The sequence below is a fragment of the Heteronotia binoei genome, chromosome 1 (genome assembly GCF_032191835.1).
Source record: "Heteronotia binoei isolate CCM8104 ecotype False Entrance Well chromosome 1, APGP_CSIRO_Hbin_v1, whole genome shotgun sequence".
Classification (NCBI taxonomy): domain Eukaryota; kingdom Metazoa; phylum Chordata; class Lepidosauria; order Squamata; family Gekkonidae; genus Heteronotia; species Heteronotia binoei.
Window position 1 is genome coordinate 224,784,792 of NC_083223.1, and position 27,748 is coordinate 224,812,539.

The window sequence follows — 27,748 nt, forward strand, 5'->3', positions numbered from 1 at the left end:
TTAGGCCAAATAAGTTTGGGAACCTCTGGGTTAGCTCAATCAGTACATTAGGGGGTGAGTCAAGGAAGAATTCTTTCTACTATTGGCACTCCTAAGTTTGAATCTATTAGCCTGAGTGGGTAAATAGTCCAGTTTAGCAGAGAAATCCATATCTGTCCATACATATCTATAGTGCACTGGCAGCCTGAAAGGAAGAAAACCAATTTATAGAAAGCTTCCCCATTAATACATCCTGGGACAAATCTAACTCACTACAGATAACCCAGCAAATTACTGTTTTCAGGTTTGGTGTGGTTGAGACCTTTTAGCATTGTATGGTTATGTAATTCTATAATGCCACAGTTTAAGCACAGAAAAAACAATCTGGAACAGGACAACAGACAGTTAATCACAGTGGCATCCTCACTAAAGAGTCTTTTTTGGGTGTATAAGGACACATCTGCTGTCATCAAGAGCCATGCACCCACAGGAGAAATGCTATGCAGCAGCAGCCAACTGGCTGAGTCAGAGCCAAATACTCCCGAGAGACCTGAATTTCTTCCAGGAGGTTACCTAGGTTGAGGAATTCTATTATGGTACCTGATAGTCTCTAAAATGACATGGAAGATTACATGTAGTGAGAGGCCTAGGTGGGCGAGCAAGAAAGTTGGTAGAACAGATTGGTAAGACAATTGTGAACCTTCCACCAAAGTAACTAAGTACAAGTGTTGTCTCTTAGGTAATGTTATTTATCTTTGTTTTTAAAAACAGAGTTATGTCTAAGTCAAAACCTTGTATATTTGCATTTGTCTAATGGGATTAATAATGAAATGCTAAACCAAGCCTCATAAATTATAATACATGACAGTAATCACAATTGTACTAGAAAATATCCTACCATTTTATATATATAAATATTATGTGCAAAAAAGTATACAAAATAATTTTAACTGTCTTAAACCTGTTTTAAAACCTGCTGAGTAGGACTATAAATATCTTCAAAATTACAATATCACATGACTAACATCATTTCCAGTGATTTTCTACTTATTTTTGTGCTTTTATAAAATCTTTTTTGCACCCAGCAATCATTGTCTTGGACACTGCCTTGGGCCCTGAGATGCTCAGGAGGCAGGTGTACATATCAGTGTTAAATAAACAATTGCCTACCTCATAATTCATTTTTAAAGATGATACAATAAGTGACCTCAGAGTTCTCTTTCTTCAGGGCCATCATGCATAGTGGCATGTTCCTGCCTCTGCCAGTTCATATTTCCAAAAGTGGACATAGCAACACACATAAACATCATAACATCCTCTCCACATACATAGCCTGTGTCATGCATTTAATGCCACATTAGTGTTTTCTACTATTCTCCAAGCCAACTCTTCTTCTTTATGTAGAAGAGAAAATTGACATACGAGGGGACTTAGACTGAATTGCATCCAGTCTTTATACATCTCTTTGTATGAAGTTCTGTGTTTGATAGGAATTGTTTGGGATGATTTTAGAATCACAAAGAGTGGATTAGATTTGTTGCTGTCTGGAAACATTTCTTGGCAGTGAAGTCAGAAACAAACACCCTCCCTGGGGAAGCAATGGAAACTCTGTTGTCTAAGTCATTAAAAAAATTAGAACACACAAGAATTTATAGTAGGCTGCCATATAACGTTGATTGTGGTTTGTGTGTTTGAAAAGGGCAGAAGGAGAACATGTTTTTTCCTGTTTGACAAGGAAACGCTTGTGAATCTGTGTATCACCATATTGTCAGGATCCTGATATATACAAAGGCATGTATCCAACAAAATGTCACACTTCCAAAAACCCTGTCAGCATCCATAGGCAGGATCAGTGTGGATTCTCAAAGTATCCATAACAAAAGATCAAGCAGGCGCTTCTGACACCTCAGATACTGGATATGAGAGAGATTTTGTCAGCAAAAATCTTACAAAAACATCACGGCTGAGTGCCAGCTATTCATTGCCAGCTGGATCAGCCTTAGGTCTTATCCTAAGAACATAAGAAGAGCCCTGGTGGATCAGACTAGTGGTCCATTTAGTCCAGCATCCTATCTCACACAGTGGCCAGCCAGTTCCTCTGGAGAACCAACAACAGGGCATAGAGGCCAAAGCCTTCAGGCTCTACAGTTCAGAGGTCTAGTGCCCCTGAATGTGGAGGTTTCCCTCAGTCACCACAGCTAGCAGCTAATGATGGACTTATCTTCCATAAATATATCTAATGTCCCTTTAAAGAAGTTTATTATTCTGGCCATCACTACATCCCCTGGCAGTGAATTCTACATTTTAATCACTCTCTGAGAGCCAGTTTGGTGTAGTGGTTAAGTGCATGGACTCTTATCTGAGAGAACTGGATTTAATTCCCCACTCCTTCACATTCAACTGCTGGAGTGACCTTGGGTCAGTCATATCTCTTTCAGAGCTGTTCTGTGCAAGAGCAGTTCTTGGAGAGCTCGCTTAGCCTCTCTCAACAGGGTGCCTGTTGTGGGGAGGGGAAGGGAAAGGAGATTGTAAGCTGCTCTTAGACACCTTCAGCCAATGAAGGGCAGGGGTATAAATCCAATCTCTTCTTCTTCTCTGTATAGTATTTCCTTTTGTCCATCCTGAACCTACTGCCCATCAGCTTCATTGGATGCCCTCAAGTTCTAGTGTTTTGGGAGAGGGGGAGAAAGTTCTTTTTGTCAACTATTTACATACCATGCATAATTTTATAGACCTCTATCATGTCCCACCTTAGTTGTCTCTTTTCTAAAAAGAAAAGTCCCTTTCCTCAAAGGGAAGGAGCTCCACCCCCTAAGGATCTTGGTTGCCCTCCTCTGTACTTTTTCCAGCTCTGCAATGTACTTTTGGAGATATAGTGACCAGAACTGTACACAGTATTCCAAATGAGGCCACACCATAAATCTTTACAGGGGCTTTACAATATTGGCCATTCTTTTTTTCTTATTCCCTTTTCTAATAATCCATAACAATGAGTTTGCCTTTTCAACTGCTGCTGCATACTGGATTGACACATTCATTGAGCTATCCACTATGACCTCAAGATCTCCCCTCCCCCCTCAGTCTCAGCTAATTCAGACCTCATTAGTCTACACTTGAGGCTGGGATTTTTGTCCCAACATGCATCACCTTACACTTATCGACATTGAACTTCATCTGTCACATTGTCACCCACTCACCCAGTTTGTGGAAGTTCTCTTGAAACTCTCCACAGTCAGTCTTCTTTTTCACTCTCCTGAATAATTTGATGTCATCTCTGCAAACATGGCCAACGTACTACTCACCCCTAGTTTCAAATCACTGATGAATAAATTAAACAGTTCTGGCCCCCACTGCTTACTTTCCTCCATCGTGAAAACTGTCCATTTGATTCCTACTCTTTTCTACCTATTATTTAACCAGTTTTTAAACCATAAAAGAACCTGTCCTCTTATCCCATGACTCCTAGGTTTACCCAGGAGTCTTTGGTGAGGTACCTTGTCAAAAAAATTGAAAGTCCAAGTATATAATTTTTACCAAGTCACTGTTGTTTACATGTTTGTTCACTTTCTCAAATAACTCCAAAAGGCTAGTGAGACAGGACTTCCCTTTGCAGAAGCCATGCTGATTTTTCTTCCCTTTGCAGAAGCCATGCTGATTTTTCTTCACCAGGCATTGTCGGGGGAGGGACAGTGGCTCAGTGGTAGAGCATCTGCTTGGGAAGCAGAAGGTCCCAGGTTCAATCCCCGGCATCTCCAAAAAAGGGTCCAGGCAAATAGGTGTGAAAAACCTCAGCTTGAGACCCTGGAGAGCCACTGCCAGTCTGAGAAGACAATATTGACTTTGATGGACCGAGGGTCTGATTCAGTATAAGGCAGCTTCATATGGTCATATGTGCCTAACAATTCTATCTTTAATTACAATTTCTACTAATTTGTTTGGGACAGGTGTTAGGCTGCCTGGCCTGTAATCTCCGGGTTTCCCTCAGGATCCCTTTTTAAAAAGTGTTTTCACATTTTCTGCTCTCCAGTCTTCTGGTATAGTGGCTAAATTTATTGATTGGCTACATATATGGCATAGTAGACCAACAATCTCACATCTGAATTCCTTAAGAACTCCCAGATGTATACCATCAAGACCTGGAGACTTATCAGTTTTTAATTTCCCCAGTAGGTCTAGAACCATCTCTGGTCACCTCAGTTTGGCTCCAATCTTCAGACTTCCTTCCTGAATATAGGGGCTGTAGCATGGGTACTTGCCCCACACTTTCCACAGTGAACACAAAAGTAAAAAGGCCATTGAGCTTCTCTGCCATTTCCCCATCTTTTTTTTTTTTTTAGCAATCCCTTTATTCTGGTGTCATCCAAAGGCCCCACTGCTTTGACTTTGTTAGAAGTCCAAATAAATAATGTCAAAATTGTATAGGTTGATAGTGGCCTTATTGCAAGCACAGCAACTTGTGAAATGTACAATTCAAGAAATAACATAATACTAATTGGTCTATTAGAACAGTCATTCATTACAAAAAGATAAAATTGAGCACAAGAGAAATATGTTTTGATAATACAAGGAAGATGGCTATTAATTTCAATAAAGATGAAATAGGAATCAATTTTCTCAAATGGTTTTTGGAAGTTCCAAGTATATAATGTCCTCCAGATCAGCCATATCCATGTACTTATCCACAAAGATCCACATAGTTTGATGATGGAGGACTTTTCTTTGCAGAAGCCATGCTGAATCTTTATTGTTATGGCTTGTTCTTTTTTGTGCTTAATGTCCCTGTTTTCAATAATGCATTCCTCCAGTTTATGTCAGGTATAAGTTCCTGACAAGAATTTGTCTCAAACTTGGAGTTCATAAACTGTCTATTGATTTTCCTAATAGTGTTGTCATTGCTGACAAATAGTTTATTATCCATATATCCATAACTACATTGTTTTATGTGTTCATACATGTACCTACACCACAGGGATGGCCAAAGATAGCTCTCCAGATGCTTATTGCCTACAACTCCCATCAGCCCCAGCCATTGGCCATGCTGGCTGGGGCTGATGGGTGTTGTAGGCAAAAAACATCTGGAGAGCTACCGTTGGCCACCCCTGCCATATAGTTATGACTGTAATAATCCATGCAATATCAGTATTCACTAAACCTCACATATATTCATTGTATAGCATTGGTAATAAAGTACGCCTCAGTGGAGGGTAAGCAAATGTGGGAAGCAAGGGCCTAATCTCATCTCCCTTGTAATGGAAGATAGATACCAACGAAAGATATCTGTAAACTGGAATGTGACCTTGGAGAAGAGTAACACCGTTGTCTGGGAACTAATTCAAAAACTTCTAAGTGGAAGACGTTTAGGCGGGAAGAGTGGTGGGCCATTAACCTACAACCTATATTTGGACTGTAAGTTTCATTTTAGGACAATCTGGCAAGGTCAGTAGCCTTGCGTACACATACTACAAGTGTTTGCTATATGTCTCTTCATTAAAGCTTCTTCTGCAGTTACTCAAGAAGCCTTGTGAAAGATTCTGGGCAAAATCTTATAGTTTATGTGTAACAGATGAGATTGGACATTTCTTCAGTATTGTTGTTCTCATAGAACTAGCACATGGTTCTCACAGTACCTCTCTGCTAGTTCACAATGCTGATGGAAACTATTGTGAGTCAAATAGAGATTATGCTAATGCATACATGACTGGCTTACTGCTTTGTGTGTATTTTTAGGTATATTTTGTCCACTCTTTTGATTATGCTTTCCATCAGATATACTATCATTTGGATGTACCCTTTCATTCATTAATTTTCTTTCCTTCCTCAATGCGGCCCCTAGTCTTTTCTGCTAAAACAAATGTTGGATACAAAGTAAGGCAGTCCATCTCCTTTCTTCTTTGCCAATAATTAGATATTGTCCGATTTTTCTTTTAAAAAGTCTTGATGTCTGCTAGGAAAAAGAGGACTGCAGAAAGACTTAGGGCAGCTAATTAAAGGGGGGAAAGACCCTGGAGCTGTAAACATTACAAAGAGTTTTCAATCTACATAAGGCAAGCAGTATTTAATTACATACAATTAAAACATTATATTTCAAACCCCTGAGAAATAGAGGGCTTCAAGAGACCACTTACTGTGATTGAAAAGGTGTTAATGAACTCTGGAGACTCCAAAGGCATCCAAACTACATAGTGAACTTATTAAACTTGATCTAGAAGACAAATCTAATTACTGGGATAAATCGAAAAAAGGAGACAGACTTCAGATAAGGAAATTCCCTTAGAGCTCTAACTTCTGATTAGGGTAGTTTGAAATATCTTTTGGGGCAATATAAAAAAAAAATCCCTGTTCTTTTGAAAAACCTAAAAGATGCTGAAAGAAAGTTTTATGGCCGCTGCTGCTGAAACTATGTAGTAAAAAAAGAGCAATTCTGGGTAAAAGCTGTAAGTATGATGGTAGCAATGCTGTATAATAAACCTATGCCACTTGATGCTTACATAAGTGCCAGTTTAGTGTAGTGGTTTAGTGTGCGGACTCTTATCTGGGAGAACTGGGTTTGATTCCCCACTCCTCCACTTGCAGCTCCTGGAATGGCCTTGGGTCAGCCATAGCTCTGGCAGAGGTTGTCCTTGAAAGGGCAGCTGCTGTGAGAGCTCTCTCAGCCTCACCCGCCTCACAAGGTGTCTGTTGTGGGGGAAGAAGATAAAGGAGATTGTGAGCTACTCTGAGATTCAAAGTGCGGGGGGGGGTATAAATCCAATATCAGCATCAGCATCAACAACGTAAGGATAAACAGCTTCACTGAGCATTGGTATGTTTAAGATGCTCTTCGTAGAACCAAAATTCTGGAGGGATAGCCTTGTTAGTCTTTTGTAGCCTTCAAGAGGAACACGTTTCTTGCATCTGGCATATTAAAGCTGCAAGCCTAAGGACACTTTCCTGCATGTAAGCCTCACTGAATAACACTTTGGAGTAGATCCACTTAGGATTGCTCTCTAGATGTGATAGTCCTACAGGAAGCTTTGTAGAATGCATTTATCCTTGAAAGAGTCAAAGAGAAAAACCAGCATTTCACTGGCTGTTCTCTCTCCCCAGGTTTGTATTCAGGAAAAGAAGCAAGACCATATAGGGGTTGTAAAGTTTCATGACTGAAGGCCTGTTCACATGCCCATTTCAGGACGAAAGGAAAAAACCTGTAGCAAAGCTCATGCAGGTGCAAGATAGAATTCGATGCTCCCTTCTTGGGAGTGGGGGGAGGAATTCCCTGCATATTCTCATCAGTGAAATTCAAATTTTGAACATGCAGGAAGAAGTTTTTGTCCCCACAAAAAAAATTCATATATCATGCAAATATAAAAATTAGAATCCAGGAATGTAAGACCATAAGAAGAGCCTTGCTGTATCAGCCCAGTAGTCCATCTAGTCCAGCATCCTGTCTTACATAGTGACTAGCCAGTCTCTCTGGAGGGCCAACAACAGAATTTAGAGGCTGAGGACTTCACCTGATGATGTCTCCTGGTGCTGGGAATTCAGAGATTGGCTGCCTCTGAATGTGGAGGTTCCCTTTAGTGGCCACAGGTTAGGGCTGCCAACCCCCCGATCTGTGCGGGGAATCTCCCACCCGGGAGGTTCTCAACCCACCGACCCACATTGGGCCGGCGGGGGGAACCTCCCCCTATGTCGCTGGTGCGATGACATCACCCGGAAGTGACATCATCAAAATGGTGGTGCCCATGCGGGGCCACTCTTGGCGTTTCGAGGAAACTGTGGTTTTCCTGGATGCTCTAGCCATTTGGGAAGTAAAACTCTATGGTACAATAGGTGCCATAGAGTTTTAACCTCCCAAATGGCTAGAGCATCTGGGAAAACCATAGACTTTTCCTGGAAACACCTAGAACAGCCCCGCACGGGTGCCGCCATTTTGATGAAGTCACTTCCGGGTGATGTCATTTCGGCACGCAGTGTGTGCACAACTGTCCCCCACTGGGGGATGAAGAGGACTTGGCAACACTACCACAGGTAGTGGCCACTGATACTCCACCTATCATCCACATATCTCTCTAATCCTCCTTTAAAGCTGTATATACGTGTGGCCATCACTACATTCTCTGGCAGGGAATTCCACATTTAAGGCACTCTGTGTAAATAACTATTTTCTATTTTTCTGTCCTGAATCTAGTACCTATCAATTTTATTGGATAAATTGCACTATGTGGTTCTTCTCCATCTGTGGATAGGCTCTTAAGATGATCAGTGGAAGGAAAGGTAAATGCAGTGGCAAGCTTTGCTAACATTAATTTCTTCCATGATTTGCAATGCCATCCTAAACAGAATTACACCCTTCTAATTCCATTGTAGTCTGTGAGTTTAGAAGGGTCTAAGATTGCACTAATAAGGTTAGATTTTATTCTCTTGTTCCTTAGAGAAAGAAGATGTATTGATCTTATCTTACTATATTAGCACATTAATTTCTCTTTTCTGATGAGCAACAAGTTACACATCAGTTAGATTGATCGCTGAGCCATGTTGGAAGGTCAGCCTTCTGAGAGAATTAAAATTCGTTTTCAGATGAAATGTATTGCATCGTTGTATTGCATCATTAAAATTGGTTTGTGGATGAAATTTATTGTGTCATTGTAACCAGTTTTTCTTTTTAAAAAATTAAATACACATGCAGATTTTTCTGAGTAAGTTCTCCTGTAAACATTTACACATAGCAGACAGAAGTCGCTTCCTCTTGTAAGCCTGCTGTACCAGTAGATTTTTATTGCAAAAACCAAATTTAGTCAAGGAAGGAGACACAGCAATGAATTGGGTGAGCATAGGGAAAGAATTGCACAGGCCAGCCGGGTACGAGCCATGCATTTTGGCTATACCTAGGGGCATGGTGACTCGCCCATCATACAGCAGGGGAGGGGTATTTCATCCCCTGGTCCTGCTATGCTGCCTGTTATGTTTATAACCCTTGTTGTTAATTTAATAACAGTGGCCCTTAGTTACCCAAACCCTTGTCCGTCTCTTCCTTCCGTCTGTGGGGGCAAAATGATAGAGCAGGAAAGATTGTATCAAACAGAGAATAGTCCTAAAGGCAACTTCAGCGCACATTTTATTTATACTAGCATGTCTAGTATTTTTACAATAGTTGTTTCACAAAAAAAAAATTATTCTGAATTTACATTGAATGTTGGATCCATCCCATTCCGGCCATGGAATGGGATGGAGATGGTGCTGGATCAAGGCAGGTTGGTACTGCTAATACTGCTTGATCTTACAGCAGTGTTCAATGCAGTTGACTCACCATCTCGCTGACACTGGGGTTCATGGAGTAGCCCTGCAATGGTTGACCTCATTTCTCCAGGGTCAGGGACAGTGGGTGGTGCTGGAAAGATCAGTGTCCCCACAGTACCCACTAGAATGGGGGGTTCCTCAGTAGGCACTTCTCTCCCTGATGTTAGTTAGCATCTACTTGCCCCCTCCCCTCACCCATCTAGTACAGAGTGTCATCAATATGCTGATGATCCTAGCTGTTTCTGTTGATGGATGGCTGACTAGATGCTGTTGCTGTGAATTTAGCTGACGGTTTGGAAGCCATGGTTGGGTGGTTAAAGCAGAGTTGGCTGAAACTGAATCCAGGTAAGACAAAGGTTCTGTGGCTGGGGGGAGGGGGTATGGTTGGGCTGCCAACTCTCAGCTCTTGATGATGTGCCCCTATCACCAGCTTCTACCATCAAGAGTCTTGGCATGATCCTGGATGCCACCTTGTCTATGGAGGCCCAGTTCACAAAAGCTGCTTGAGCAATAAGAACCTTCTGGCAGTCCCTGGCCCGAGAGATATCCAGCTATCCTTAACTAGGGCTAGGGCCTTTTTGGCCCTGGTCCCTGCCTGGTGGACTCTCTGCCTGAGAACATCCAAACTCTATGGGATCCAGCTATCCTTAACTAGGGCTAGGGCCTTTTTGGCCCTGGTCCCTGCCTGGTGGACTCTCTGCCTGAGAACATCCAAACTCTATGGGATCCAGCTATCCTTAACTAGGGCTAGGGCCTTTTTGGCCCTGGTCACTGCCTGGTGGACTCTCTGCCTGAGAACATCCAAACTCTATGGGATTTGCTACATTTCCATAGCAAAAATCCTTATTCTTCCACGCCCTAGGGAGCTTTTGGGTACTGAAATTTTTCTGTCATCTATATGTTATATTGTTCTATTGCTGATGTTGATTTTAATGCAGTTTTAATCTCATTATTTATTGTATATGTTCCTGATGTAAGCCACCCTGAGCCTATTCTTAGGAAAGAGCAGCCAACAAATCAAATCTAATAAATAAATAACATCCCTTCTTCAAAGAGTTGTGGAAATTCATCCAACCATAGGACTGTGTTCACCATCTAGCATATCTCTCTAGTCTGTATTGATTTGCATAGAATCCCCAATAACATGTGTAACTGTTCATGATAGTATCTAACTGTTCTGGTCAGCAGCAAGTTCTGCTCGAGGCTGCTGTGAGAAAGAAGTGGCCAGGGTTTCAATGCAGTTTTTCAATGCAGCTGTCATTGGCAAGCCCTTACAAGGCACTTGCCACAGCCAGTGATCTTTCCATACCTCTTAGTCTATGGACTTTCCATACCTCTTTAGTCTAGCTCAGGGGTGGCCAAACTGTGGCTCAGGAGCCACATGCGACTCTTTCATACATATTGTGTGACTCTCAAATCCCCCACAACCCCATCAGCCAGCTTGGAGAAGGCATTTCTCTTTTTAAATCAATTCTCCAAGCCTGCCAGCAGCCTGCAGAATGCATTTAAAGTTGAAGTTGCTTTCTTTCAACCTTTCCCTCCATCCTCTCTCCCCCATCTCCTTCCTTGCGGCTCTGAAGCATCTGATGTTTATTTTCTGTGGCTCTTATGTTAAGCAAGTTTGGCGGCTTCTGGTCTAGCTCATCAGTAGGTCATTGTGGAAATATAAAGAAAGGGGGGGGGGGGAAATTAACCCAAACAAATGAATCAAGTACCTGAAAGCAGGCCTCGGATTCAGTGGGAACTCACAGGAGCGCAGCTCCTGAACCTTTCTGAGAGTTCCACCTCCTCCTTCTGAGAGTTCCACCTCCTTGTCCATTGAATAATATGTGTAACTGCATAGCAATCCCTGGATGAGCTCCACCACCTATTTTTCTACAAAATGACCCCTGCCTGAAAGGTTCGTTACATAAAAAGGGCCAATGATTGTGTTCAGTTTTGCGTACTACAGTTTAAGAAGGAGATAGACAAGCTGGAACATGTCCAGAGAAGGGCAACAAAGATGGTGAGGAGTCTGGAGACCAAGTCCTACAAGGAAAGCTTGAAGGAGCTGGGTATGTTTAGCCTGGAGAGGAGACAGCTGAGAGTCAAGATGATTGCCATCCTCAAGTATTTGAAGGGCTGTCATAGAGATGATGGTGCTGAGTTGTTTTCTGTGGTCCCACGAGGCCAGACCAGAACCAACAGGTTGAAATTAAATAAAAAGAGTTTTCAACTAAATTAGGAACAATTTTCCTGACATTGTTAAAAACTGTACATGTATTTATTAGCAATTAGTTAAAAACAATTATAGGCTCAATTGTAGCCTCAATATAGAATAAAAGTGTACAGTATACGTATGTAGAACCTATTGTGAACCTACATTTAGACCAAACTGGCCTTCTCAGTGGTCAAACAATATTTGTACTTATAGGCTCAAGGATACAATAGTAAGACAATTAGTTAATCAACACAGGACCAAAAAAGGAGTTTTGTAACAATCAATTGATTCAAGGCCTGAGAGGCCTCATAGAATATTATCACCTTGTGTCATGGTCAGGGATATATATCCTGAATATGTATCCTGTTTTGGCCCAGAAGTAATATTTGACACTGTGCAACATTATGGTACATTGGCTCTGACTTAATTATATCTTCTGGATCAAAATAGGGAGGTTGTCTCCTCTTTTACAAATATTTCCTTGCCCTGGTGTTTTCAAGTGGAGTTTGAAACTTGGAATCAGGTTTAGATTCCCCCCCCCCCCATTAAAATACACATGCACACCCAAAATTCCAATAACAAAAGCTTGGCTTGCATGGTCTAACTGAAAATGTCATTTAAACCTCTCCAAAATGAGCTTGATGTCCCAGCCTTAAATTCATCTGGCTGATACTGGAGACTTTTCAACATTAATGTTTTTACAGTTGAAAGAACTGGCTTGGCCTTTGACTGCAAAGGTAAATGTAATAGGGGTTGGCATTCCTGTTCCTCTTGTCAGTGAAGTTTTTCCCCTCTTTCTTTTTTTTGGCACAGCTTACTTAATTGCAGTCACTACATGAGAAGGAAGATCAAAACTGATTGGATTTTATGCTATAATTGGATATTCTTCTAGGGACTAGTGAGCTGAAAAGGATGATATATTGCTTTTGGGGTATATATGTACAAAAAAAGAGAATTATCATAACCCTCTAATATCCTAACCACCCTACTAAAGTCCTTACATGAAAACAGGTAGCTTGGCATAATAACAGAAGGTGAGCATATATGAACAACCACTATCTGCCCAGCTTGTACAGGGAATGAAATCATATCAAGGAACCCATGATGGGAGTTTTCAAGTTTTGCTGCCTTGAAGAAGCAAAATGCATTGGAACAATATGACATCCGTAACTAAGTTCAGATAATCAGGTAATTTGTGAACAATTTTTTGGAGAAAACATGCAAGCACTTTTCTTAATATCAGCTAAAATATCATGAAATAGTAGTGATCAGGCTTTGTTTTAGTTGGTCCTAATAAAGGTGCTGTCCACATAGGGAGCAATATAAATCAAACTGCACAAATCTCAACCCATCACACAACCCTGTTTTTGTATGTAGGGTCTCTCCAAGGTTGATTTCAGGGATATATTTTTTTCTGTTTAACACAGCTAATAGCGTCTCCAAGGGACATGGATGAAAAGGTATAACTTCTTGCAATAAAAAAGGCCAACGCCATGCTAGGAATTATTAGGAAGGGAATTGAAAACAAATCAGCCAGTATCATAATGCTCCTGTATAAATCGATGGTGCGGTCTCATTTGGAGTACTGTGTGCAGTTCTGGTCGCCACACCTCAAAAAGGATATTATAGCATTGGAGAAAGTCCAGAGAAGGGCAACTAGAATGATTAAAGGGCTGGAGCACTTTCCCTATGAAGAAAGGTTGAAACGCTTGGGACTCTTTAGCTTGGAGAAACGTCGACTGCGGGGTGACATGATAGAGGTTTACAAGATAATGCATGGGATGGAGAAAGTAGAGAAAGAAGTACTTTTCTCCCTTTCTCACAATACAAGAACTCGTGGGCATTCGATGAAATTGCCGAGCAGACAGGTTAAAACGGATAAAAGGAAGTACTTCTTCACCCAAAGGGTGATTAACATGTGGAATTCACTGCCACAGGAGGTGGTGGCGGCCACAAGCATAGCCACCTTCAAGAGGGGTTTAGATAAAAATATGGAGCAGAGGTCCATCAGTGGCTATTAGCCACAGTGTGTGTGTATATATAAATTTTTTTGCCACTGTGTGACACAGAGTGTTGGACTGGATGGGCCATTGGCCTGATCCAACATGGCTTCTCTTATGTTCTTCTGTTCTTCTCCCACAGTGTCATAGCCCTAGGCCAAATCTGCCTGTGTTTTAATATTAAATACCATGTTCTGGATTTTCGTGATGAGTATCACCTGATTTGACCCTTAGATGTCATTAAAGCCCAGGATAGAGCCCCTTTGTGTTTGATCCAACATTTCTATGACTTACAAATGACTTTGTGCAACATTCAGAAAGTTAGAAGAACTGAAGAAAGCCTCATGAATAAAGTATCTCTTAAAGGGGGGGGGGGAATCTATGAAGAGTGATTCCGGCCATTGCTCAGCAATAATGGGTCTGTTTATGCCACAGAATCCAATAGATGGGAAAGAATAAAACAGAAAAGCCAAAAGCTGATGAATGTCTATTGTCCTAGCATATTGTTAGGGTGCACTGTTTTTCTGACCAGTATCTTATTCATTGACATTTTGCAAATGAAGTAAATATATCAAGTGTAATGTCTATGGCACAAAACCCATCAGAGGCAGAGAGTGTTGCTGAAGCAGGGAAGATTATGTACTGTTTCCAACGTCTGCATAAACTACATTCTAGGTCTCTCTCTCTCTCTCTCTGCCAGTGATTGTTAAACCAGCTTTTGTATGAGAGTTGTATGGGGTGTATATGTAAATTTTCAGAAACACTGGTAATTTTTCAGGTATAACTTTGAAAGATGCTGAAATGTTTCAGGGAGTAATTGCCCTGAATATCCATTAAAATACTTGTATCCCGTCTTTCCCATTGTCAACAGCAATTCAAGGCAGTTTACAAAGCAACTAATATTTGGCACTGTGTTACAAAATTTAAAACAATCATAAAAAATCTAAACCAGCTATATACTGAAAGCAACTCTGTACAGCTCACTTCCTGACTATATAGGCTGTAGACATCCATTCATCCACTGTCGAAAGCCCTTTGGAATTAAGCAGTCTTGCAGAGCTCTTGGAAATAGACCAGCATGGGAGCCTTCCTTAATAGGATTTTGTTTGACTTCAGTGACATCATCTGTTCACAATGTCATTCCTGATAGGCCAGGGTCATCCATATGACTATTCTAGGAAGCATTGCCCTCAATCTAACTAAGGTTCATTTGCCCAAAGTAACCTCAGTATGTAGCCAGAGCTGATTGGCTGTGCAGCATCATTATATTACTGGCTGGAATTGCTATAGAAAGCAAAATAGAAGCTCTAACAAGAATTTTTTAAAAGGAATTTTAAAAGGCAGAAACAAACTGCAGTGAACATGATTGGGAAAAAGTAAACATTTGCAGAAATTTATGGGAAATATTCCCCCCAAGGGCACTAATTGTGCTCCTCCAATAAAAATGGGCAAGCATTTGGTACATATCTGTTATGTTTCCGCATTACTAGTGTTTATCCTTCAACCATCGCTTCAGAAGATGCTTCCAAATCTGAACAGCTGCATTTGTTCTCTATGACCACAATCCAGCTACTTGTTATACATGGATGCATAGCTGAGGAGTGGAGATGTTTATATTTCTGTGCAAAGTTAATATATTGGATCCAGTGTTCTCTCTAAGCTGAGTTTGCATAAACTATAGTTTACAGATTTTTAGTCTCCAGCTTACACATTTTTGTCTTAGCTCAGGAAGGATGGCCCCAGAGCACACTAATTTATGCAGTAGCTTACAACTTTAATGCCAGTAGCTCACAAAGTAGATTTGTTGCTCACAAGACTTTGCAGCTTAGAGGGAACATTGATTGGATCTTGTATATATTCAATATTTGATACAAGTGGACAATGACATCTTGTTGAGAGATGTTTGGAGGGAAAAGTAGATAGGGGAGGATGTGCTTTGGTTGGTTTAAATCAGTCCTTACAGACTGGACTCAAAATGTTGCTATTAGAGACCAGTTATTTATCCGTGTGGGATGTGTCTTTTGGAGTTTATTTTATCAGCTAATAATAAGCATGAATAATGTATTCTTCAGGACTTTAGTTAAACCTGTAAAGGCTTGAACAGATTGTCTTCAATAGGCTATGGGCGACAGATTTTGAGAACTCTTGGCATGGTCCATTTCATGATTAATTACACCTGAAAAATCCCTTAAACATATTTATCCTTTCTATTTTAGCTAGTTCTTGAAGTATAAGAGGAGTACAATTTCAAAGATGTTATCACTAACTTTACTTGTTTCTGATAACCATGCTAGCCATAGAAATTTTACTAAAGTGAAATTCACCGTGAATGTTGTGGTCCCATCTTAAGCAAAACTTGTACAGCGTTGCCAACCTCCTGGTGGGGCCTGGGAATTTCCTGGAATTACAATAGATCTCCATTTGACAGAAATTAGGTCCCTGTAAAAAAAAGGCTGCATTGGAAGATGGAATTTCAAGTAGACAATATAGGGTAGACCTTGTGGCATTATGCCACGCTGAGCTCCCATCCCAAACCATGCCTTTCCCAGGGTCCACACCCCAAATCTCCAGGAATTTCCCAACCAATCATGTAATGACCATTTAGTATTTAGAGAGAAGGCAATATAGTTTGAATAGAATTAGCAGATATTGGGTGGGCCGTTCTGTGGAAAACCCAGGCTAGGAGCAATTTGAAAACCCAACAAACAACCTCCTAAATATCTATCCTTTGAAAGTTTCCCTGGTAAACAATGACAAAATGAGTGCCAAAACACCAAATGGGGCATTACATGATTATTAGCAGGGCTTTTTTTTAAAAGCTCAGCATGAGCTCATTTGCTTATTAGGCATCACCATTGTTTCACATTTTTGGTAGAAAAAATCCAACAGGAGCTCAATTGCATATTAGGCCACACTCTTGATGCCAAGCCAGCCAGGAAAATGGCTCCAGTCACATGGCTCCTGGGCCACCCACCACAAGAAATCTCATATGCATCAGACAACCTAGGGCAAAACAAAAAGGACCAAAAGAGAGAGAGAGTGTTCTGTCTCTAAAAATGCATACCTTCATTCCTCATCCAGGGTTAATTAGAGCTGGGCAAGTCATGAATATTATCATTCATCATGAATGACATCATTCATTACTGTTTTTGTTTCGTTTGATGTTACCTCACTAACACTTATTAGCCCTCCTTCCTGATTGCATTTTTGTGTTTATGTTTTATTTAATTGTTTGAAATATTTTATATATTTGAATTTTTAATGCTTTTAAATGCTTCAAATGCTACCTTTGAGGACCGTGAATTGCCAGTAAGGCAGCACAGAATTTTTTTTTTTTAAGAATAAATACAATCATACATCAGTGCTATGTCACCTCCTTTCTGCCAAGCAACAAGGGTGGCTAGCATTTGAACTGAGTGTCACAGGAGGGAAGGAAGAGAAATCTAATCATAATGTGCATATAAGCAAGGGCTGGCTTTGCAAATTTTGCTAGCTTCTAAATGAAGTCTTGACCACTATACGATGGCAGTAAGCCAGTTTTTGTGTAAGAGGGCAAATTGGTGGTGGTCAGAAATCCCTACTGATTACTTGAAGGCTTCAGTCTGTGTTTTCCTGAAACAAAGTTTGGAGAAAATAGGTTCCTGAATTTGGAAAAATGTATCTTGATTAACAGGAGGGAGGGTTGCCAAGCCCAATTCAAGAAATATCTGGGGACTTTGGGGGGGTGGAGCCAGGAGGCATTGGGGTGGAGTCAGGGGCAAGGTTGTAACAAGCAAAACTGAATTCCAAAGGGAGTTCTGACCTTCACATTTAAAGAGACTACACACATTTTAAATGCCTTCCCTCCACTGGAAATAATGATGGATGGGACACCTTCTTTGGGGGCTCATAGAATTGGACCCCCTGGTCCAATTTTTTTGAAGCTTGGAGGGTATTTGGGGGAGAGGCACTGGATGCTATGCTGAACATTTGGTGCCTCTACCTCAGAAAACAGTCCCCCCCCCCGAGTGCCAGATACCCATAGATCAATTATCCATTATACTCTATGGGAATCGGTCTCCATAGGGAATTATGGAGTGCCCAGAAGTCATTTCCCTCCCCTCCCGCCGCTTTCTGATGGCCCCGAAGCGGGGGAGGGCCCCCACCTGGGGATTGGCAACCCTCGGAGAAGGTTAGGATTTGATGTTTTATTCTGGATTCTGAAGCAGAAGCAGTCTTATTGTTCTGCATTATCTCTGTGAAGTTCTGTATCTATGCATAAGCAATTTCAGAACATTCTAGAGCTCTGATCAGAGAACTAACACTCTGATTCTCTTTTCTGAGGGAAAACTTTGCCTCTTTGCTCATGGGGGGGAGCAACTTTGAGAAGAGAAAATGCAGTTCATACTACCGTACTTCAAAATGGATGCCTTGTCAAGAGAGAGGGATTTTCAAGAAAAGGGGAATAGTCATTGGGAATAGTCAGAGGATATGTAATAGTTCACAACACTTTTTGAAAGGGCACTAGGAAGGGACTTGGAATCATTGTACCTCTAAGCTGAGTTAGCGTGAGCTAGCTCACAGATTTTTAACCTCCAGTTCACACATTTTTGTCTTAGCTCAGGAAAGATAACCCCAGAGCACAATAATTTATGTAGTAGCTCTAGGGCTTTTTTTGAACAGAAACGCACAGGAACACATTTACGGCTGACTTGGTGTCAGGGGTGTGGCATAACATGCAAATGAGTTCCTGCTGGACTTTTTCTACAAAAAACCCTGTGTGAAACAATGGTAACATCAGGGGATGTGGCCTAATATGCAAATGAGTTCCTGCTGGGCTTTTTCTACAAAGAAAGCTCTGAGTAGCTCACAACTTTAATACCAGTAGCTCACAAAGTAGAATTTTTGCTCACAAGACTCTGCAGCTTAGAAGGAACATTGCTTGGAATAGCTGATTACGGAATACAGTCCCTACCTTTATATGGAAAATTATCAGAAACTTTGAAACCATGTGGGGAAATGAACATTGAAAAATTAGAAAATACAAATGTAATAAAAAAAATGTTATCTGCACAGAAACAGACTTGTGCAATCATAGAAAGTTTAGCAGCATATCTGAATATTGAATTAACCTTAATAACATTGAAAGCACTGACCTTTTTAGTAGTATGTTATCATCCTACACATTAAAAACATTAATTGTTGACAAAATCAGTCCCATTTAAATCATAATGAAGAGCAGTCTACAGGGTACAAAGCAGTTATAATTATCTAATGCTGTCCTGCATTAAAATAATCTCCATACTACAGATTATGAATGATTTAGGAAGCAATCCTATGCAACTCAGATGCAATTCCCAGGTTATTCAGTATCCCAGAATAGTGTACTTAGAGATGCAGCTCAAACCTTGTCTAAAAAGACATTTAACTCCTTTCTAAAGATAAAATATTCCATAGACATTTTTTTCAGTGCTCCCCCAAATATTCAATTTTTAGATTGGAAAGTCTTTTAAAATAAGCCATTGGAAATATACTGACATTAAATAAAATGTTGTGTGCACCACCTCAATGTCCACTCTAAAACAGTCACCTGAAGCTGGCCAGACTTTGTTGCTATCTGTGTACCTTTGGCAGCAGATGAAAATTACCCTAAGGAAACATGGCAGTCAGAACTAGGGCATCAGAATTCATGAGGCACAGAATAATGTCCAAGTGCAGTCTAAATTTGCCAGTCTCCAGGGGGTTGCAGAAGATCACCTGGGATAACTGATTTCCAGGTGACAGAGATCAGCTCACCTGGAGAAACTGGCCACTTTGGAAGTTGGATTTTATGGGATCATATCATATCCCAAACTCTTCAGACTCCAACCCCCAAACAAAATACTAACATTAAAAGGTACCTTTAATTCCTAAGAACTAAAATTAATATTCTTCTTTCTTTTAAAGTTTAATCATTATCAAAAATTGTCCAATGTCCTTTTACTTTCCACTCGTCTTCTACATAACTTCTAAATTTTTCCACTCCCTTTTAAAATCTTCTAAATCATAATCTCTTAAAGTTCTTGTTAATTTGTCCATCTCACTCCATGTCATAACTTTTACAATCCAATCCCATTTTTCTGGTATTTTTTCTTGCTTCCATAACTGCGGGGAGGGACGGTGGCTCAGTGGTAGAGCATCTGTTTGTGAAGCAGAAGGTCCCAGGTTCAGTCCCTGGCATCTCCAAAAAAAAAGGCTCCAGGTGTGAAAAACCTCAGCTTGGGACCCTGGAGAGCCGCTGCCACTCTGAGAAGACAATACTGACTTTGATGGACCGAGGGTCTGATTCAGTATAAGGCAGCTTCATATGTTCATATAGTGTCCTAGCAGCTGAAAGCAAGTACCAAATTATCATTCTATCTTCTTTTGGAAATTTTTCCATTTGTAATCCCAACAGAAAAGTCTCTGCAGCTTTCTTGAATTCATATACCAAGATCCTAGAAATTTCTTGTTGGATCATCTGCCAGTACTTTTTTGCTCTTTCACAAGTCCACCACATATGGTAGAAAGAACCTTCATTTTTTTTACATTTCCAACATCTGTCTGGCATCTTGTTATTCATCTTTGCCAATTTTTTTAGGAGTCATATACCATCTATACATCATTTTAAAACAGTTCTCTTTAATATTCTGACATGTTGAAAGTTTATGAAACTCCATAAATATTCCCATGTATCCATCTGTATTTCTTTATTTACATTTATTGCCTATTTAATCATTTGAGATTTCACTACTTCATCTTCTGTAGACCAGTTTAAAAGTTATTTATAAGTTTTTGAAATTAATTTTTCATTATCTCCAAGCAGAACTTTTTCCATTTTTATTTGCTCTCGTCTTATTTTTTCAGTTTTAATATCATTTTCCACCAAACTCTTTATTTGTCGCATTTGAAACCAATCGTATTTGTTATTCAACTCCACAGCAGTTTTCAGTTCTATTTTGCCACTTTGTATTTTTAATAGTTGATTGTATGACAGCCATTTTTCCTCACCGGTCTCAGCTGTTATTTTTATCACTTCTGCTGGCACTATCCATAATGGTTTTCTTTCATCATCATATTTCTTATACTTCATCCATGTATTCAACAAATTATTTCTTATATAATGGTGAGAGAAAAAACTATCCATCTTTTTCTTCCCATAATACATATAAGCGTGCCAGCCGAATTTATTTCTATTACCTTCCAATGCTAAAAGTTTTTTATTCAACAGCGTCACCCAATCTTTTATCCACACTAAACAAACTGCTTCATGATATAATCTTAAATTATGATATAATCCTCCTCTTTCTTTAGCATCTATTAAAACTTTCATTTTAATCCTTGGTTTCTTCCCAGCCCATACAAATTCCGAAATCTTCCTTTGCCATTTGTTAAATTGTTTACTGTCTTTCACAATCTGAATAGTTTGAAACAAATACATTATTCTCGGCAAAATATTCATCTTAATTGCAGCTATTCTTCCAAGCAATGACAAGTTAAGCTTATTCCATTTTATCATACCTTCATCCATTTTACGCCATAGCTTTTCATAGTTATTTTTGAACAGATCAATGTTCTTCACTGTTTTTTCCACACCCAAATATTTTACTTTAGAGGTAACTTCACATCCTGTTAGTCTCTGCAACTCCTTTTGTTTATTTACTTGCATATTTTTAGATAAATTTTTTTATTTTTCTTTATTAACATAAAATCCTGCCAGTTCTCCATATTCTTGTATTTTAGCTAACAACAAAGGTGTTACTTGTGTAGGATTTTCATTTATAAACATTATATCATCTGCAAATGCTCTGTATTTGTAAATATATCCTTTAACTCTCAACCCTTCTATTTCTTTATCATCTTTTATTTGCATCAATAAAATTTCAAAAGTCATTATAAACAACAAAGGTGAAAGTGGACAACCTTGTCTTGTACCTTTGCTGATTATCATTTCATCTGTAAGATCTGCATTTATACATAACCTTGCACGTTGTTCAGTATATATTGCCTTTATCATTCTTATAAAGTTTTCCCCCAACTCTATTTTCTTCATTACTGCAAACATAAAGTCCCAGTTCAAATTATCAAAAACTTTCTCTGCATCCGCAAAGAATAATGCAACTTCCTTCTCTGGATGTCTTTCATAATATTCTACAATATTTACAACAGTTCTAATATTGTCTCTTATTTGCCTTTTAGGGAGAAATCCCGCTTAGTCTTCCTTTATGAAATTTATCAAATATTGTTTAAGTCGTTTTGCCAAAATTCTTGTATATATCTTATAGTCATTATTTAGTCATTATAGTCATTATAGTCATTATTTAGTCTATAGTTCTTTACATTTGTTGCATCTCTATCTTCCTTAGGAATCAAAGAAATTACAGCTTCCTTCCATGTATTTGGTATTTTCCCTTTTATTCTTATCATATTCATCAATTTTTGAAGTTTCGGTACCAATTCTTTAAAAATTTTAAAAAAATTTGCTGTATATCCATCTGGCCCAGGTGCTTTTCCAATTTTCATTGCATTAATCGCTGCTTCAATTTCTATTTTTTCAATTGGATCATTCAAAATTTTTTTCATATATTCAGTTAAGGGTGCTATTTTAATCTTTTTGCAAATACGCTTCCATCCTTTCCTTATTTACTTTAACACCTTTAAATAATTTAGCATAGTACTTGAAAAATTCTCTCTTTATTCCTTCTTGATCTACCATCTCTTTTCCATCAACCACAATTTTATTAATAATTAAAGTCTCCCATAATCATGACCTGGTCATATGTCACTTCATCAAGTTGTTTTATAATGTCTTTTAAAAAAATCTTTTGCACCATTTGGTGCATACTGTCCCAATAATAAGTTTTTTTCACATTTATTATTACTTCTACTGCCATACATCTTCCATCTTTATCTTTAAATATTATTTTTGGGTCCAATTCTTGTTTAATATAAAAAATCACACCCATTTTATTCTGTTCAGCCAATGAAAAAGATTCCAGTCCAAATCGTTTATTCCATAAAAATGTATAATCCTTTTGTTTAATATGAACTTCTTGTAAGCAAATTATATTACAGTTTTGTTTTTTAATCCAATGAAATATTGCCTTTCTTTTTTGTGGTGAATTTAGTCCATTTACATTCCAAGATAATAATTTATAATCCATCATGGTGCAAATTCTTTATTCTCTTCATAAAATTTACGCAGCTCCTGTGTATTTGTAATTGTAATCCTTCTTCCTTGTAGCTCAAAGCTCAAACCTTCAGGTATTATCCATCTATACCTCATTCCATTGTCACGTAGTTTTTCTGTTAATTTTTATATGTTCTCCTGTCATTTATCACTTGTCTTGGCAATTCTTTCATTGTTCTTACCCTGTTGCCTCCCACTGTCAATGTCTTTTCAAAATTTTTATTCAAGATTTTCCCCACCATTTCTTTTGTCATATATTTTATAACCATATCTCTTGGTAAGTTATTTTTCTTGGCATACGATGAATTCACTCTATACATATAATCATACATATTTCTAGTCCCTTCAGGATCTTCCTCCAAGAAATCAGCAATTATTTTTATTACATGTTCTTTTAAGTCTGTCCCTTCTTCTTCAGTCCCCCCTGGGATTCCCTTTTAGCCAAAGTAAATCACCTCAAAGTTTCCTGTGCATATATTGGACTAATCTCTCACTGAGAAAAGTAGGCAGAAGGCAAAGATTTGCCCTTTACTACCCCGAACAGAAGCTCCAGTCTGCCCCCTTAGAGAGACAGGTCAACTCAGCATTCTCCAAATCCCAGAAGTCCTGGACCCCCACATCTTTAGGGACCACGGGCTGGCTTCCCTCCCTCCGCTTTCCCCTCTGCTTGCAGCCCACCCAGCCTGCATGTGCACCCAGCAACTGAGCTGCTCTTTGCCCAGCTTGCTTCATGTGGTTGCTGCTGGCATTGTTGCCAGGTTTGCCTCTCTCTGCCTCTCCCCTGCAGCTTAGTAAAAGGGGCTTTTAAGAAGGTCCCTGCAGGCTGCAGTGGAAACCATGGGCAGCGGGGCGGGTTCTCAGACTCTGAAATAATTTGTGAGGGGGCCCCCAAGATTTTGATTGCCTAAGGGCAGGGTTTAATCCAGCACTGCCAAGGAGAGCCCTTGCGAAAGTTAACTAAAAGAGATATTGGGGCAATGTTTGTGAGTGTGTGTGTATTTTTATATGTGTGTGTGTGTGTGTGTGTGCACACCTGGAAGTCATGGTGACTTCTGATGTCTGACCCCTTTGGGGGGATATCCCCTGGGGGATATTCAGGGAGGTGGCTGAATAAAGCTGGCCCCTGCCTCCCAACTGCTGGTATTATAAAGAGGTCTCCCATCCAGGTACTTGCCAGAGTTGACCCCGCTTAGCTTCCAAGATCTGACAGGATCAGGCTTGCCTGGGCTATCCAGGTCAGAGCATATTGATGCAATCCTCTGATACACCCATCCAGGCTTTTTAGGAGGAGCAGCTTCCCTGTCTGCTCTGCAAGGAACAGAAATGCATGCAAATATCAAACAGAACCTGCCTTTAAAGCCTGATTGAATAATTAAAGGGGGGAGAGATAGATTCAGGTGCATAGCTGTGTTGGACTGAAACAACAGAACAAAGTATGAGTCCAGTGGCACCTGAAAAAGTGTTCATGCCCATGAAGGCTTATACCATCATCATCATCATCATCATCATCAAATGAACCTTTAATGGCATAGTAAGACAATAAAGCAGGGATAAACAGTCTAAGAATTAGACACCTAAAATCTGCTTACACTCAGAATAAAACTTTGTTGGTCTTAAAGGTGCCACTGGACTCATACTTTGTTCAAGTGAAAACAAGGTTTGTAATGTCAGAATGGACCTGAAGCGGAATTTCTCCCCAGTCCTCAACAGCTCGACTTACAAAGGAATTAAAGCTGGGATGGCAGAGTGTTGCAGGTCAGCAAAAAGCAGGACAAAGATCAACAGTGTGGAGGGGGAGTTTAAATTGCCCAGTGGATTAGCTCCTGACTCTCCTCCCTGCACCACCACTTTTAAATTCCATTAACAAGAATGTGTTAGAGAGCACTTGAGAGTCAGGAAATAGTAGCAGCTAAAGTTGTCCAGGTGACAGAAACACAGCCGTATCCTGCTTTATACGGGATTCATTAACACCCACACACAATTAAACAACAATGGAATTTCTAACCCAACAATAAACCGCCACCAGCCACTACTAATGTTCTTTTATGTCCACAAAGTTTTAGTGAAGGACTGAAGCTGATGCTTCTGGTTTGCTGTTTCTGTGGTTCTGGGATTATGATTTGAATGAGCTGCTTGACAGCACAGTGGCAGAAACATTTTATTTCAGCCTTTTTTAGTAGAGGTTTCTGTTCTGGAATCAATAACATTTAGATGTTTGATTAAAGAGGAGGTTTTAGTCTTTATCAAAACTTTCATGATCAATTCTAGTATTGTCTCAGATGCTGCTCCATTACCTTCCCAACAACCTTTATTATTCGGTGTTAGTCTCTCTGATCTTCTCATTCCTGTCTCGGGTGAGTGAACAAGCATGAGCATCATCTGCAGTCCTTTTGTAAAAATAGGTAATGGATGGGTACATGCACTATGACAATCATAGAAAATACATTTGAAGACCTTTGGTACCTTCTTATGAAGGTGCAGGCAGAGGTGACACTGGCTGTCATTATCTTCGTTAGCCTCATATCATATATAATGGTCAGGGCATTTCATGGCTACTGAAAAAACCCAATTCTATATTTAGTATTTGTTAAATCTTGCAGTCCTGTACAGAGGAAGTCTTCTGAAATCAGCAGAATTTATTTCCAAGTTAAAATGCATTGAATGATGCTGCCCATCACATAACTGTTAATTTACAAACTTTAGGGTTTCAGTGTCTTGTTGATAGAAATCAACTGGTACTATTGGCTTGCTTGTATATGGTAGGGTGTTCAGAAATGGTTAAACGGTGGGTGTTTCTGACTCCATCAATGAATATTTACATAAATATGGAGCTGCAGGAGTCTAATTAGTGCCTGGTAGCTATTCTGTTATTAATTAAACCAGATTAAAGAGTATGTTTTTGTGTATGTGCTGTCAGAGCTACTCTAATCCTAATTAATCCAGAGGAACATTGCACAAGTTAATTAATAGGATTGGGAGAATGCTCCCATAAAAACACTGAAATAGTGGGGTGTGGGGACACCAGCCCTTTTATCATGTCTTTTCCATGTCTTCATTGCCCTGATTGAATAAATGGGTGGTTTGTTTGTTTAAGATATGCAAAAGGTTCAGCAGTTCTCCGATACCATAATGAGGGTCTGGAAATCTATTTGGTGTTGCCCCCCCCCAAGTCGGAATAAAGAGGCAGACACAATTATATTGGTGAAAATATGGGCCACTTTTATTGAATAACACTGCAAACGGCAAGGGCAACCGAACTGTGGCCAGGTCAGGGCCAGGGGTCTCCTCAGACCGCTCCCCTGCCTTTTTCAGCAGGCGAGAGACCCGGCCCCCCGGCCGGAGCTGTGTGTCACAGCTCCTGTCAGGCAGGCCCAGCAGGGAGGCTCGCACCGGAGGGCCCAGACACCAGACGCGAGTCTCAGCGAAAGGCACCCATCCAATCGATTCTCCAGGACAGTCTGCATTCACACACCTCGGGCCACACCCAAAGGTTGATCCTGTCAGACCCCCAACTCCCCAAACGGGGGAGGCTAACCGGTCCTCCCCAGGCTGCATGGTGCCATAAACCCCGTAAAACCTGCCTGAAAAGTGACCAATCTAAAGGCACCAACCCGAGGCCAATTCCTCAATCCACTGATATGCTATGCAGGGTAGGCAAAAAACACCCCCCAGTCACCAGCCAAATAGCCGGGGAGTAAAAAATTCCTACCCGGCTCCTCATAAAAGAGGCGACCAGCAGATGCCTACATAACAAACAGGGCAGGCAGGAGGGCCAAGCACCCGAAGAGGATTGCAGGGAACAGAAGCGGAGGCTTCCGAGCAAGCACAGAAGCCCCGCCCCTCCCAGATGCGCCGAAAGCGCGCCTAACAGTCCGCTCTCCCTCCGGGGGGGGCAAAATCTCCCCGGCAGCCACGCCGCGATGCGGTGGGTTGCCGGAGGCTCCGTTGCCCCCCCCAAGTCAGAATAAAGAGGCGGACATAATTATATTGGTGAAAATATGGGCCACTTTTATTGAATAACACTGCAAACGGCAAGGGCAACCGAACTGTGGCCAGGTCAGGGCCAGGGGTCTCCTCAGACTGCTCCCCTGCCTTTTTCAGCGGGCGAGAGACCCGGCCCCCCAGCAGGAGCTGTGTGTCACAGCTCCTGTCAGGCAGGCCCAGCAGGGAGGCTCGCACCGGAGGGCCCAGACACCAGACGCGAGTCTCAGCGAAAGGCACCCATCCAATCGAGTCTCCAGGACAGTCTGCATTCACACACCTCGGGCCACACCCAAAGGTTGATCCTGCCAGACCCCCAACTCCCCAAACGGGGGAGGCTAATCGGTCCTCCCCAGGCCGCATGGTGCCATAAACCCCATAAAACATGCCACAACTAAGGCCAAGTCTCTACTTAGGGCTTAGCACCCACCCAAAGGCCCAACGCCAACACAAGCCCTTGCCGCAAATCCCTCAGAAAAAGCATATTACCCTTTTCCAAGAGATGTACCCCATCCCCTCAGTAGAGGTCAGGACATTCCTTAGAAATATCTGGATGGGGCAAATAGTGGCCCAAACCACCCTCCAAAACCTTGCGAATCTCCTTATTCGTTCTGTAAAGAGCCCTTTCTAACCCAGATGGATTCCAAGCACTGCGCCACACCAAGCGCGGAATCATGGCCGACCAAACTATAATGGTACCAGGCCATCTGTTCCTTATGTACTTGAAATCGTCTTGGGCCTGCAAGATCAAAGCCTTGCCTTTAATCAGCCCGAGATCATTCCCTCCCAGGTGAACAATTAATACCTGCGGAGGAGGGCCCAAACACTCATGAAATAAAAAGGGGGGAGGAGCAAGCCAGGCCACTGAAGACCCCTGCGCCCCCGCCATTCAACCGTAACATATTTTTATTTGCTGAGCCCCAGCTAAGAGCCAACAGCAGTTCTCTGAGCTTGACTGTGCCCACAGATGAGAATTCTGCTCCTCCAGCCAGGAACAACAGCATCTAAAAGGAAAAACAACAAGTTATAAAACCCAAACTTAAACTACCCGCCCCGCTCCTAACAAAAAACTACAGCGGAGCAAAGGGCAAATAGAACTTTTGTAAGCCTGAGACCGCCACC

The 27,748-nt window shown here is 40.8% G+C and overlaps 1 protein-coding gene and 1 non-coding gene across 6 annotated transcripts in view; both read left to right on the forward strand.

The window, feature by feature from the left end:
- Positions 1-27,748, forward strand: part of SLC8A1 (solute carrier family 8 member A1) — a 366,099-nt gene that overhangs the window by 61,324 nt on the left and 277,027 nt on the right. The window lies entirely within an intron of this gene.
- Positions 19,596-19,662, forward strand: TRNAH-GUG (transfer RNA histidin (anticodon GUG)). The gene has a single exon. It is a non-coding gene; the product is annotated as a tRNA-His (tRNA).